This window comes from Chiroxiphia lanceolata, chromosome 25 (genome assembly GCF_009829145.1).
Source record: "Chiroxiphia lanceolata isolate bChiLan1 chromosome 25, bChiLan1.pri, whole genome shotgun sequence".
Lineage (NCBI taxonomy): Eukaryota > Metazoa > Chordata > Aves > Passeriformes > Pipridae > Chiroxiphia > Chiroxiphia lanceolata.
This window is the reverse complement of record NC_045661.1, coordinates 1,650,274-1,663,938: the sequence shown is the minus strand read 5'-3', so window position 1 is coordinate 1,663,938 and position 13,665 is coordinate 1,650,274. Positions and strand designations below refer to the sequence as shown.

At 58.1% G+C, this 13,665-nt stretch overlaps 1 protein-coding gene across 29 annotated transcripts in view; it reads right to left on the bottom strand.

Moving 5' to 3' along the window:
- Positions 1 to 12,294, bottom strand: part of NFASC (neurofascin) — an 87,696-nt gene extending 75,402 nt beyond the window's left edge. For 28 of the 29 annotated variants that reach the window (XR_004360861.1, XM_032710473.1, XM_032710481.1 and 25 more), the window contains exon 1: positions 12,206 to 12,294. The gene's annotated coding sequence lies outside the window, so the exon portion shown is untranslated. Of the gene's footprint in view, positions 1 to 63; positions 81 to 12,205 lie in introns of those variants that run through there. The other variant, XM_032710474.1, reaches the window with a different exon arrangement.
- Between the last annotated feature and the right edge of the window lie 1,371 nt (positions 12,295 to 13,665).

Sequence of the window (13,665 nt, the reverse complement as noted above, 5' to 3'; positions counted from 1 at the left end):
CGAGCGGAGCAGCCGCCTCCTCCCAACCCCTCGTGGCTCCGGCCGTTCTGCTGAATCACTTACTGCAGTGCCCGCACCGCTGGCAGGACCTTCCCCGAGCCCCGGGAGCTCACACGGGAGATGCAGCACCCGACAGCACCGGCTCCTCCTCCGCCTTCAGCTCCTGGAGCATCCCAGCGCTCCGGAGGCATCCAGAGCCAGGCGCAGGGAAATCGTCCCCTCCCAGCAGGTTTCGGCGGAGCCCGAACTGTTCCTGCCCCGCAGAAAATTAACTCAGGGAGACGCTTTCCTGCCAACCGGGCTCCGGCTGCCGCGAGGGGATCGCTCTCCCCGCCAGGGCGGTGCTGGGGCGCGGGGGGGGTTCGGGGGAGGCAGGAATTGGGGGTGATCCCAGCGAGGGGGAGAGGCAGGAATTGGGGATGGAGAGGCAAGAATTGGGGATGGAGAGGCAGGAATTGGGGATGGAGAGGCAGGAATTGGGGATGGAGAGGCAGGAATTGGGGGTGATCCCACTGCGGGAGAGAGGCAGGAATTGGGGATGGAGAGGCAAGAATTCGGGATGGAGAGGCAAGAATTGGGGAGGGAGAGGCAGGAATTGGGGATGGAGAGGCAGGAATTGGGGATGGAGAGGCAGGAATTGGGGGTGATCCCAGCGCGGGGGAGAGGCAGGAGCGGCTCCGCGCCGGCGGCGGGGGCTGAGCAGCCAGACGGGAACAGGTTTTCCCTCGCCGAATCCCCCGCGGTGCAGACGGGATGACTCAGAGCGCAGGGGAGGGCACGGCACGGGAAAACAGAGGGTGAGAGAAAGGGCACAGGGTGGGCAGGAGGAGGGCATGGAGCGGGGGGGGGGGAAGGGAGCGGAGATTCCTCCCTTGGAGAATCCCGGGATATCTGGGGTTGGGAGGGACCTCTGGAGCTCACCCAGCCCAACACTCCTGGCAAGGCAGGGTCACCTGGGGCAGGTGACACGCGTCCAGGTGGGCTTGGAATGTCTCCAAGGAATCTCCACCCCCTCCCTGGGCAGCGTTGGAGTGGGGGGCACACGATTTGCAGCTCCAGAAGCAGAGCCAAAGGCTGCAGCAAACCCTGCCCAGAGTGGGAGCGAGGTCCCTGCACAACCACGGTCCCCAGTGCAGGGCACTGCTCCTCCTCCCAGTAACACCAGTATGGACGCTCTGACCTCCCATCATCACACAGGAGCTGTAACAGCACTGGGCTCGCAGAAAGGAGAGTTCAGGGACACGGGCCATGGACCCCCAGGGCTGGGGCAGGAGGGGGCAGGAAGGACACTCTGCACAAGGACAGAGGGACACGGGGATCTGTCCTTCCTGAACAGAGAACCAGGAGGTTGCTCTCCTCCCAGAAATGCTTCCCTGCCCCCAAGATGAGCCGCTCCAGGCTCCCGGGGAGCTCAGCCTGCCCCTGCACATGACTCGACACTTTCTGATCCCTGAGAAGGGCTGATGTGACTCTGCATTCCAGCTCCGATGGGACAAAACGCCCCAAAATCTGCATCTCAGCCCCCTTCCAGGCTCATCTGCATCTCAGCCCCCTTCCAGGCTCGCTCACCCTCGTGGTGCATCCTGTGCTTTACTGTTTTCCCCAGCTCTGAAAGAGCCAACCCCAAAGAGTGAGAAGAGGGGATTTAATTAAAAAATTAAAAACCCGGGCAGAGTCTGCCCACATATCCCAGTTCCACTGGCAATTAGGAAACAGATGGGGGAAGGAGGGAACGGGGAGAGGGATCTTTGTTAGGTTAATTGTCTGAAGGCACTAAATGAAATATAGGTGGCCTGATTTCCCTGGAGGGTTGTACAGGAACTTAAGGATAGACTTGCCAGGGAATAAAAGTGGGAGTTTCCCAGTAAAGGACGGCAGAAGATTATAACTAATCAGGCAAGAACAGAAGTGATAAAGCCAAGGAGAAAAAACAAAGCTCCCCTTTGTAGCTTTAAATGAGGAACCGACCAATCTGATCCACAGCTTCATTAACATCTTATTAAAATGCCATTTCCATTTTCCTGATTAAACGGGTTGGGGAGTCGAGAAGTCTTTGTGGTCTTGGCCGTTCTCCAGGGTGGAGGTGCCCCGGTGCCCAGAGGTCCAACCCCTGGGGACGGTTCAGGTGACACCTTTTCGAGCCAGCGTTTCCCTTCTGCTGCTTCCCAAGGTGCCCTTCCGAGGACGCCCCTTCCTCCCGGCCAGGATGTACCAGAACCTGATATTTTGGAGCAGACACAGCAACAACGCCCTCATGTCCCAAGCGTTCGGTGATAACGTTTCACGCCCAGGGGGATGTTCTTATCTCCCCCAACAAGAGCCGCCAAACTCCCCCTTTAGCGGCAGTTTCTGCTCTAAGGACTCAAACAACGGCTCATCAGGCTCGTTGTGACAGCCCATTAAATCCCATCGCAGCTCACCTCGGCCTCCAAAACCCCCCCAGACCCTTCCTCCCCCACCAAAGGGCACCACGAACCGCTCTCGGTCCCACTTTGCCGCGCGGGTGTCTCATTAACCCGGAGTAGCTGCCGAGATAATTACGGAGCCAGCCCGGCTCATCCGGATTACTGGGACTGGCAATGCCCGACAGGCACCGAGCCCAAACAGCTTTCCAACCACGGGAAAATTAGAGTGGGGCTGGAAGGGAGGAGGATCAAAGGTCCAGCGCAATGGGACGACCAGAGAAGCGAGCCTCAGGATTTGAAACCATAAGCCACATCCCTACCAATTGATTAGTTACTTCTCCCTGTTTTCCCCTTGATTCGGGCGATGCCTTCCTGCTCTCTGCCGAAATTAAAACACGATCCAGCCCCTTGAAGAGCACACATTAAAGAGATATGAGATCTGAGCTGAGAAGCTGGATTACTTTTAATTTGCACGGGCTGCCTGCTGCAGCTCCAGCGGGATATCAAAGGCTCCGGGTGGTGTCTGGGAGCAGCCAGTGGAGCTGCTGCTCTGGGAACCAGAGTCACCCCCACCGTGCTGAGCAGCTGCTCGGGGGCTCGGCCTCTGTTTCACCGTGGGAGGAGAGGAGGAGGAGGCTCAGCCACGTCTGGAGAGAGGCAACAGCAGCTGCTGCCAAGGGAGACGGTGGCACCTTCCCCCGCGGGCTGTGCCACCCAGCCCAGACCCCCCGGGTCACTCTGCCCTAAGGGCTTCCCAGTGCAGAACTGGTCCCACTGCATGGACTGCAGTGTCCAGAGCCGTGAAACCGTGCCAGATGCCCAGTCTGGAGAGGCCACAGCATCCTGATCTCCCCACACAGGAGCAGGGAGGTTTGGATCCATCTGCACCTCTCGGTGGGGCCGGAGGCTGCAGGGTCCCTGTGGCAGCTCCACGGGGTGGCCCCAGGACCTTTTCCTGTCCCTGGAGAGCAGAGATGCTCCCCCAGGACCATCTCCTAACCCTGGAGAGTGGAGATGCCCCCAGGACCATTCCCTGATCATGGAAAGTGGAGATGCTCCCCCAGGACCATCTCCTAACTCTGGGAGGGTTCCCTCACCCCTCACATCCTCTTCTCTGGGGCCACCACGGGGAGATCCCCCAGGAACAGCCCCTCCCCAGCCTCCCCCACCCCGGGCAAGGGTGGGATGGCCCCTGGTGGCATCTGGCCCACGCTGCCCACCCCAGCCCGGGGGTAACTGTGCTCCATCTGCCTTCCCACAGCTCAGCATCTGTTCAGGATCGATCCCGGGAGCGTCACCAGCCCCCCCCCGGCCGGACAATGGGCAGCATCAGGCACAAACTGCAGCTCCATTGTCATCAGGCACAAACTGCAGCTCCATTCTCAAAGAGCTTTTCCTTTGGCTGCCTGGCCCATGGCACCCCTGGCTGTGCAAGTCCAGCCCTGCTCTGCTGACTGAGACCCACAATTTATTGCTAATTAATCAGCAGATGTTGACTCGGACCAGGCAAGGGCAGGGATTTAATGCATCCAACAGCCCACAGAGTAAATATCTGGGGCTCACCCAGGGAAAAAACACCTCCCAGTCCCTGCAACACCTCTGGGGAAGCTGAGGCAGGGTGTTAAATGGCCGGGGAAGGGTCACAGCCCCCCGGGAAAGGAGCTGGAATTGGAATAAGGACTCCTGGGTTTGTCCCACAGAATATTCTCAATAATTTTTGAGCTGCGTTTTAGGGAACGATCCTGCAAGGACAGACAGAGGGTGGGCCTTGAAATGCAGAGAAAACAAAGCAAAAACTGAAAAGAATCTTTTCAGCTGTTTTATCTGTCAGTCTGAGGCCACACAGCAAGGTGGAAGCAGCACCTGGCTCAGCACTCTCCCCCTGCAGCCCCATCCCTGCAACAGCCAGGAGGGCAAAACCCTTCCTCCACCGAGCTGGAGACAACCAGGGGGACAGGGAAGGGGCCTGAACACCCTCCCTGCTCAGGGCCAGCAGGTAGGAGGTTTTCCAGAACACTCCAGGCCACCTCGAGCCTCTCCTGGAGATCTGAGCAGGGATTTTATAACCCTCCCTCTGGATCAGCTGCTCCAGGGCTGGGAAGAGAGCACAGGAGCTCCGATTTGGTGGGATTAAGAGGGACTCGAGGCACCAAAGAAACTTTGTAGTGGGATCTTGGAGACCCCAAGCCTGTCAGAGCACAAGGGTCACCAGGACAACGCCCTCAGGGACCCGGGATTTTGGTGTTCCCTCTGCAGGGTGAGGAGTTGGACTCGAGGATCCTCGTGGGTCCCTTCCCCCTGGGGATATTCTGTGGCTCTGTGACTTCATCCCTGGCATAACCACACACACACACCAGTGCACAGCATTCCCAGCCTTCAAAGGCAGCACAAAATCACGTCCTGCACCCACAGACCAAAAATCTGGGAGGAACTTCAGAGTTTCCCCTTCCCCTGTTCCCCACCCGTCCTGCTGGGGGAGGTTGTCCCCAGGAGGGGTTCCTGGGCCAAGCCTCCCAAAATATCATCCCCATTCACCTTCCAACACAGTTTTAAAGCACGTGCCGTTACTCAGGGGACCAGCAGGCAAGCACAGAACTTTTTTAGCCACTATCAGCAAGTTGCAAACGTGACCTGATTTTTGTTTAATTTTTTTAATGCCGCTCGGCGGACAAACATCACGTTCTGGCAACTGAAACCACACCTTGAGCAAAGCAAATCCAGAGCTGGGCTAGCAGAGCCTTCTGAGGACAAGGAAGGAGAAGATCCTTCCACTGTGCCAGGAGAGGGAAATGCCATTTAAAACCAGACACTGCTCTGGCAAAGCCCGGACTGAGCGAAGACTAAACGAGAGCTGACAAGCTGACATTTGGAAATGCAATTAGCTGGCTCCTAGAGCCACCCTGTTATCTTATTGTTAATTATATGTTTGCTCAGTCTGAGGCAATACACTTATTTCAATGTAATTCTTGGGCTCTCCTGCTTTGACGGGTCCCTTCAAGCAAGAGCTCCCATCTCCCCCCTCCCTCCCTGCCGGCGACTTTTCGGTGCCACAAAGGGCTGTGCTTCGGTGGATTATGTAATTGCCATTAGAACCTGCTCCTGGGGCAGCATCTGAAGTGAATTCCCAACATAAGAGGTGCTTGGGAACCACTGCTTTAATTTCCCACTTCCTAAAACCCCAGTCCCAGTCCCCTCCCCTGCCCTGAGCTGTGCCAGCAGACACGGGTTTATTCTCATCCACGGCCCTCCCTCCCCTCTTAATTGTGATAAATCTGCCTTTTAAACACATTAGGGAGCGTCAGGGACCAGGCCAATTTCTGAGCACAAACATCATTCCCATTTGTTTGTCTCGCAGGGCAGCGTTGGGGGGGGAGGGAGCAGCATCTCAGCTGAGCAAACCCGGCACCTCCCGGGCAAAAACCCTGCCTGGAACACTCAGAGAGCAGAGCCCTCAGCCCAGCTGGGCCACTCACTCCCACCTCCATCCCAAACCCGAGCACAGAGGTGGAAGGGGGAGACAAGGGCAGCAGAAGCCATGGAATCAGGGAGCAGCCCCAGCTGCCACCCTGGCCAGCAGGACTCACACGAGGCCAAGCAAAGCTCCCCAGCTGCTGAGAGGGCTGGCAAACAAAGCCCTGCAGGCCTTGGCAGCTGGATGCCAGAGCTGTCAGCGAGGGGTGGCAGCTCTGATGGGCAACACGACATCCTGAAGGGCACTTGGGCTGTGCACAGACCTGCCTTCTGATAGTGCAGCCCATGGAGTTGGTATAAACTAACACAGGGGTGAATCAACCCTGATTCCAGCTCTTCTGGGCACTTAGTTTTGACAGACAGTTCAGCTTTAAGATGTTTTACATTAGAATCCAAATTTACTCGATACAGGGGAAGAAGGAAATGGGATTATCAACTCATTTAGTTGGTTTGATATAGAATCAGAGAATCACAGACTGGTTTGGGTGGGAAGGGGTGTTAAAGCTCATCCCATCCCACCCCCTGCCATGGGCAGGGACACCTTCCACCAGCCCAGGTTGCTCCAAGCCCTGTCCAACCTGGCCTTGGACACTGCCAGGGATGGGGCAGCCACAGCTTCTCTGGGTAACCTGTGCCAGGGCCTCCCCACCCTCACAGGGAAGGACTTTCTCCCCTAAACTTTGCCTCTGTCACTTTGAAGCCATTCCCCTTTGTCTTATAATTCCAGTTCCTGCTGACAGCCCCTCTCCCTTCCTTGCAGACCCTTCACCACCCAGGAGGTGCTGCGAGGTCTCCACACAACCTCCTCTTCTCCCACCTTCCCCAGCCTGTCAGCTGTGTCACGAGAGGGGGGCGACCCAGGAGCAGCTCTGGGGGTCCCCAGTGTTGTGTCACACGTGTGTGTGGCCACAAAGCCCCCGTTCTGTCCTCCCCCTTCCCTGCCCCTCCCCGCTCGCATCTGTGAGCACGTCACGGGGGCTCAGACCCAAACCCCCGAGCTCCCAACAGGCAGGGCTTTGTTGCCGGGGCTGGTGGGAGCCTGAAAGCAAGATTTCACGAGGCCTGACACCATTTAAGTGACAGCAAGAGCGGGAGCTTCTCCTGGGCCCTGCACTCCACGGGGGCCTGCTCGGAGCACAGCTGAGCCTTTGTGAGCAGAGTGACCCCCCCAGGCCTCACAAACGCGGCTGTGTCACGGCACACGGGGTGGCTGGTGGTGCCAAACCCCTCCGTGGGACTGTTAAGAGCCCGTGGAACAAGATCCAGGCTGGCCCCAAGTCGAACTGCTGGAGGAGCAGTGACATTTCCCACTAGAGCACAGGCAGCTCCTCATTAACTGGGAAAAACTTCCAGAGCCTGGGCTGGCCTTCACCTTTGGGGGAGAAGGGAGGGCTGTTATTGCTGTTATTTCTTTCCCTGCCCCCAGGCTGTGCAAATACCCAATAAAAAGGGCTGTGAATATCCAATAAAACAGCTCCCCGGTGGTGTGAGCACAGACAGTCTCTGTACAGGAGAAAAGGTTCTCAGAGGGATGTGAAGAGGGAGCAGGTTGTTTTGTTCCCCGCTGAGGAAAACCCTCGAGGTGATGGGGTCACAGAACACTTCTGGCTGGAAGGGACCACGGCAGGTCACCCAGCCCAGCCCTCAGCTGAAAGCAGGCTCAGCCCTAAGCCCAGCCCGGGTTCTGGGGGCTTTATCCAGGTTTAAAACACCTGTCCAAGAAAGGTGGAGCTCACCCACCCTCTCCGGGTAATCCAGTCCTGCTGGAGAGGGAGGAGGGGGGAACCGTCGTCCCCCCTTCTTGCATCCTCTTACTTCAGCGTGTCCCTGTTATCCCTTTTTACCCTGGACACGAGGGGAAATCAGGAGAGGACACCTCGGGGGCTAAAGGGGGAGGGCACGAGAGCCCCCAGCGAGCGGTGGGTCCCCGGCGAGCGGTTCAGGACCCTGGAGAGCGGCCGGAGCCCCGCGGGACGGGACGGGAGGGAACCGCTCCGGGAGGGTCCCTTTCCCACCCACGAACACTCATATCCTTGTCATTCCCGGGTTTCCCAGAGGAGCTGTGGCTGCCCCTGGATCCCTGGAAGTGTCCAAGGCCAGGTTGGACGGGGCTTGGAGCAACCTGGGCCAGTGGAAGGTGTCCCTGCCCGTGGCAGGGGGTGGCACTGGGTGAGCTTTGAGGTCCCTCCCAACCCGACCCAGTCCACGATTCTGTGATTCTTTTATGGGACAGCCAGGAAAAGGGAGCATTTCAGAGCAGAAAGAGGATTTCGCTGCATTTCCTGCAGATCCAAGGAGAGCCCTGTCACCCTCCCAGCTCCCACTGCAGTTGCCAGCCCGGCCCATCCGTGCCAGGACATTTCAGGAGGAATTCAGGATGCGGGCTGACAGTCCGACAGGATCACCCTTGCTGGGCCTCAGGATTCCTACTGTCTGCAGGAACCCATCGGTCCCCGTGCTGGAAAAATGGCAAAACCCCCCTGCCAGGGAGGCAGAAAGCAGCAGAAAACCTGCCAGGAATTCCAATGAACCTCCGGGTTCACCTTGCACCAAAAGCCTCTGGGTTCTGCTCCCTTCAACCAGCCATCTGTAAGGAGCAACCTTTGCTTCCAAAGGTGGGAGAGCAGCATCCAGGACAGTGCAAGGGGTTTATGAGCCCTGCCTGTGTCACCCCACACTGAATCCTGACTGTGCAAAGCCCCCTCCTGCCTCTTCCCCCCAGCCTGGGAATGCAGCAGCCCCGTGCTGGGGCTCGGCTGAGGAGCAGAGCGAGGCCAGAGAAGGATTTCCAGACTCTCCTTTGGGAAGGGAATTCTCCATTCCCTGTTCCCAAGGCCTTTGCTCCAGCTCTGCCTGCAGTGGGTGCTTTGCTCCCCTGTGCCCTTGGGCTGCTCTCTCCCAGCTGCATTCCCACAGGCCTGGATCTGACATGGATGGGATGAGATCCAAAGGGCTCTGAACCGAGGGGAGATAAAGGGACAAAGCAAAGACTTGTCCCCCTGTATCCTTGGGAACTTCTACCTGGTGTAGCCACACAACCCCATCTCTACTTGTTCAGTTGTTAATCCTTCTCCTCCTATCTCATTAACTGGGAATGGTGATCCCCATAAGCAGGGCTGAGGTCTAAATCCTGCTCTGTTTTAATCCATAATAACACAGCACTGTTTCTTTCAGATCTGGATTAAAGAAAAAGAAAGGGAGGGGGATTATTTAACGTAACAACAACTTCAGGCAGGTTCACTCCGAGTTGGATCTCTAAAATTATGCAATAATTATCCTGGACAGCCAAGGTAAAGGAATGAAGGTGTGACCTGCTTGAGCAGGAGGGGGAAAAAAGAGAAAAGATGGAGCAGAAGTCATCCAACAACATTTAAAATGAAGAAAATCCTTCTTGAAAGGAGTTACCCACAGGGCAGGAAGACAAGCTAGACCTCCCTGACAAGATTTGCAAGAGCCTTTCAAAAGCTGTAAGTGAACACAGCCCGTGGTTGGAGCTGCCTGCTCGGTTTGAAGATACAGGGGGATATTTTGGGAAAGGGCAAATGAAACCCAAGGAATAAACCTTCAAAAGGGAAGTACCAGAGGTTTCTTGCTTGGGCTTTTTTAGAAGTCCCCTCCTGGGTTCTGCTGTTATTCAAATTCCAGGAAAACCCTGATTTTCTGTGTATTACTCAGAGACATCCAGTGCCAACAACCACAGTGGGGTTAAATCCGAGTTTCCTGCCCAGGTGAGCTCCCTTTCTGGAGACACTGGGCAGTGCTTTGTGGAGACACCCCCAAACTACCACATTCCTGCTCAGTGGGGTCAAACAGGTGACAGAAGAGGGAGGGGATTGGAGCCTGGCAAGGTCCTTGGGACCTGTGAATATTCACCCAGCAAACCTCCCCCCAAGGTCACCTCAGGTCCTTCCCCCAGGGTCACCCAGCCAGGCCTGGAACAGAGTCTTGGAAGTGGGAATCACTCCAGTGGAAAGTTAAACTCCTTTAAACTCCCTCCACTGCCCCTCTCCCATCAGCCTGAGCTGACAAAGGTCCCTTTGCCTCCTGCTCGTGTCTGTTCTCCCTTTCCTCGGGATCACGGGAGCTCCTGGGGCAGCACTTGGAGCATCTCATTCCCGGTCCCACACAGCCCCTGACACACAGAACAGACACCTCATGGATCACCCCTCACCTCCACACCTCCCCTGCTCTCCCTGAGCAGCTGCACCAGCAGCTCGTCCCTGGGGCTCCGTGCCCTCCTTCCCGGGAATCCCATGGAATCAGCCTCCTCCCAGCGCCCCACACGGCTGCCAGGAGCCCAGGCAGGACCAAATCCTCATTTCTTGCCGGTTTTACCAGAGATATTTGCCCACCTTTGCTTGCCTGAGCAGCACAGGGAGCCTTTGTGGTGGCACTTTGCCAGCAGCGGCATCGATTTTACGCACAGGACCCCGCGAAGACAATTAGATCCCGGCAAGGCAAATAATTCATTATGAATTAATACCTTTTGAGAGCTTGGGATATTTTCCATCTAATCATTAGCTGGGAGAAGAGGTGATTGGATTGACTGTCTCGCTTTAAATCAGATCCCAAAGCCACAGCCCAGGCAGCACAGCTCGAGGCCTGAGAGGGCTGAGGATGAGGACGGAGCTTTGTTATCCCAAGAACCAACCCCATCGTGCAGCTCCAGCGAGACAAAGCCAGTCCCCGGGTCTCAACCCCTGTAAACAAAGTCTTATTTTCAAATTTAACAACTTGAGCCCGTCCTCTGTCAGCTGAGCAGCCCTCCATGCATTATTTATGTCGGATTCCTGTTACAACCACACACACACACACAAAAAAAGGGAAGTCAGCAAGAGCCCAGCCTGGAGCTGGGGGGGGGAAGAGAAAGGCCAGAAATAGAAATGAAAAGGAGGATGCTGCGTTTGAGGGGTTTTCTTTCAGGGCAGGCCAGGCAGAGAAGTTTTCTGGGAACAAAGCAGCCACGCTGCCCATCAGTGCCTGCCAAGGGTGGGGGTTTCACAGAACCTCGGGCAGAAAGAAAGGAATCAGCAGCTCTGGAAAAGTCACAGGATTGTTGCCTTTGTGCTCAGCAGCTGAGAGGAGCACCCCGGAAACACCACAGCGCCACAGGATCCATCTTAAAGCAGCCGGGCTTGGCTGGGCATGGCAGCATCCCGGTTTTCCCGCAACACATCCCCCCTGCCCCTCTGCACCGCCTCCCTCTCCCAGGGAGCAGCCAGGAACATCCCTGCTTGACTTTCAGGAGTGTCCCCCCGGCCCACACGCTGTTCCAAGGAGCTGACCTTGAAAAACGAGCTCAAAGGAAAAAGAAAAACCCGTCCAAGCCAGACGCACGAGCCTTTCCCAGTTTTAGCAGGGACAGGATTTTCTGGAGAAAAACCTCCCTTTTTTCGCCCGTAATCCCCCACGGTGCCATGCCCACAGGCCTCACCGGGATGCAAGGAGCATCCTCCCTGCTCCCTGTCCTCCAAGGAGCAGCTGAGGCCAGGGCAGAGGACACTGCCCCGCGCTCCAGCCCAGCATTCCCTCTCCCGGGCCCGCAGCGTTCCCACCTCCGGCGGGGCCTCGCACACGCAGCGGAGTTTCCTTCGCCCTCCGCAGCCCCTTCCCGAGCATCTGCCGGAGCTCGGGAGCAGCTGAGCCGCCCGGAGAGCCGGGAGTACAAATGATTCAGCACTTTCCCCACCTCCAGGAGCTGCCGGATCGATCGCGGGGCTGCCGCAGGCGCGGCCGGATCACGCGGATCACAAACCTGGCCGGCACCGGGCGCTGCTCTCCGGCGGGGCCCGGCCCCATCCAGCGCCGCATCCCAGCCCGGGAGTCCCCCGAGAGGCCTCGCCGGATGGATTTTGCCAGCCCGGGGGGGTCTCCGAGGGGAGAACGCGGATCCGCCCCCGAGCACGAGAGGGAAGCGCCGGGTGCGGGTTCCCCGCGGGGCAAAGCCCTCGTCCCCCGGGGGAGCTTTCGGGCCCCAAACTTGCCGTGTCACACAAAGGTCTGTCCCCGGGCTGCGCTTCTCCCCCGTCCCCCCGCGCTGCCACCCCGGGATTTTATCACACGCGCGGACACGATGTCGTGACGTAAGAGCCAAAATCCCATCACATGCCCCCAGCCCGGTACCCACCTCCCCCCGCACGGGGTCCGGGCACCAAAAATACAGGGGAGGGAGGGGGAAGGGGTCACTCTGCAGGCAGCGAGATCCCAAATCCGCGGTGAGGATGCGGGGACCAGCCCCCCCCGCCCGGCCGTGCCCCGCGCTCCGCCCGCCCCGAGCATCCCCCGGGCCGCTCCCGCATCCCGGTGCCCACCCCCCGGGACCCCCTTACCCGGTGGGGAGCGGAGGGTCGGCGGCAGCCGGGGCTCGGTGCGGGGCTCGGTGCGCCGCACTGCGCGCTCCCGGGCGCGGCCGCGCCGCACTGCGCGCTCCCGGGCGGGCGGAGAGCGAGCGCGCCCCGGGAGGAGGAGGAGGAGGCAGGGAGGGAGGGAGGAAGGCAGGGGCTGGCGGGGAGGGGGCTGAGGCAAGGGGAGGGGCTCATTAGCGCGGCCGTTAATTAGTAGCCGCGGCCGTTAATTAGCGGCCGCAGCCGCCCCGGCTCTGCCTCCCCGAAAAATCCCCGCGGGCGCCAAAGGCGCGACCCCGGGCTGGGAATCCACCGGCTCGAGTTTTTTGGGCAGGGAAGGGCAAGTGTTTTCTGAGCGCTGGGGTCACCCAGGGGAAGGGCTGCGGGGGGCTCAGCACCCTCCAGGGCCCCCCCAAAGCACCGCCGTGAGGGGCAAACCCCCCCCTCAAGGGCGATTCTGCCACCGCGGGGCCGCTGGGGAGGAGCTGAAGTGCCACGTCTTGGCTCTGGGTGCGGTGCCAGCTGGTGAGTGCCCCAAACCAGGCGCTGTCCCCCGCCGAGTGACCCGGCAGAGGCGAACATCGCAGCCCAGACATCTCTTCAGCCTCTTGGTGATCAGGAGTGTCAGTTTAATTAAAGCCTCCCCCGCCCAGGAAACACTCACAGCGAGGTTTTGCTGCCTCTCCTTGCCCTGCGTTTTTTCTTTTTTTTTTTACATTCCAAATGTTCTGCTGAGGCTGCAAAACTTGAACTAAGAGAGGAGCTTTCTCTGGAAGCAACACACTGACCCTTTTTACATATATTTCATGTATCCTCTAAACGACTTATATTGAGCAATCCAGTGCAAATCAGAGAATGGGTTGGGAGGGACATTAAAGATCATCCAGTGCCACCCCCTGCCACGGGCAGGGACACCTTCCACCAGCCCAGGTTGCTCCAAGCCCCATCCAGCCTGGCCTTGGACACTTCCAGGGGCAGCCACAGCTTCTCTGGGCAACCTGTGCCAGGGCCTCCTCTTGCCCAGGGGCTCTGGGAAAGCAGCTTTGGGCTGCAGTTTTCCCCTTGAGTGATGGATGCAGCAACACAAACCAGATTCAGAGAGCAGGTGCTGCAGGGCAGCAACGGCCCAGCTGCTGCAAACCAAGGCAGATAAATCAATTAGGAAGAGCTGAGACAGTGCAGAGCCCAGTGCTGAGCAGAATTCCAGCCCCCCATCCCCTGCCTCCGGGGGCAAAGAGGGATCAGCAGCAAAGCACAAGGAAACCTGGTGTTAAAGGTGGGGATGTTTTGATATCAATGTCACCAAAGCACGGGCTCAACTCCTTATCCTGCAGCTGCTCAGCACCTTTGGAAACATTAAATTTCACCCAGGTTTGCCATTTCCACGGGGATCCTGTTGTGGAGCTGGATTTAGGGCGGGAGTGGGGAAAGTCACTCAAGAGCTC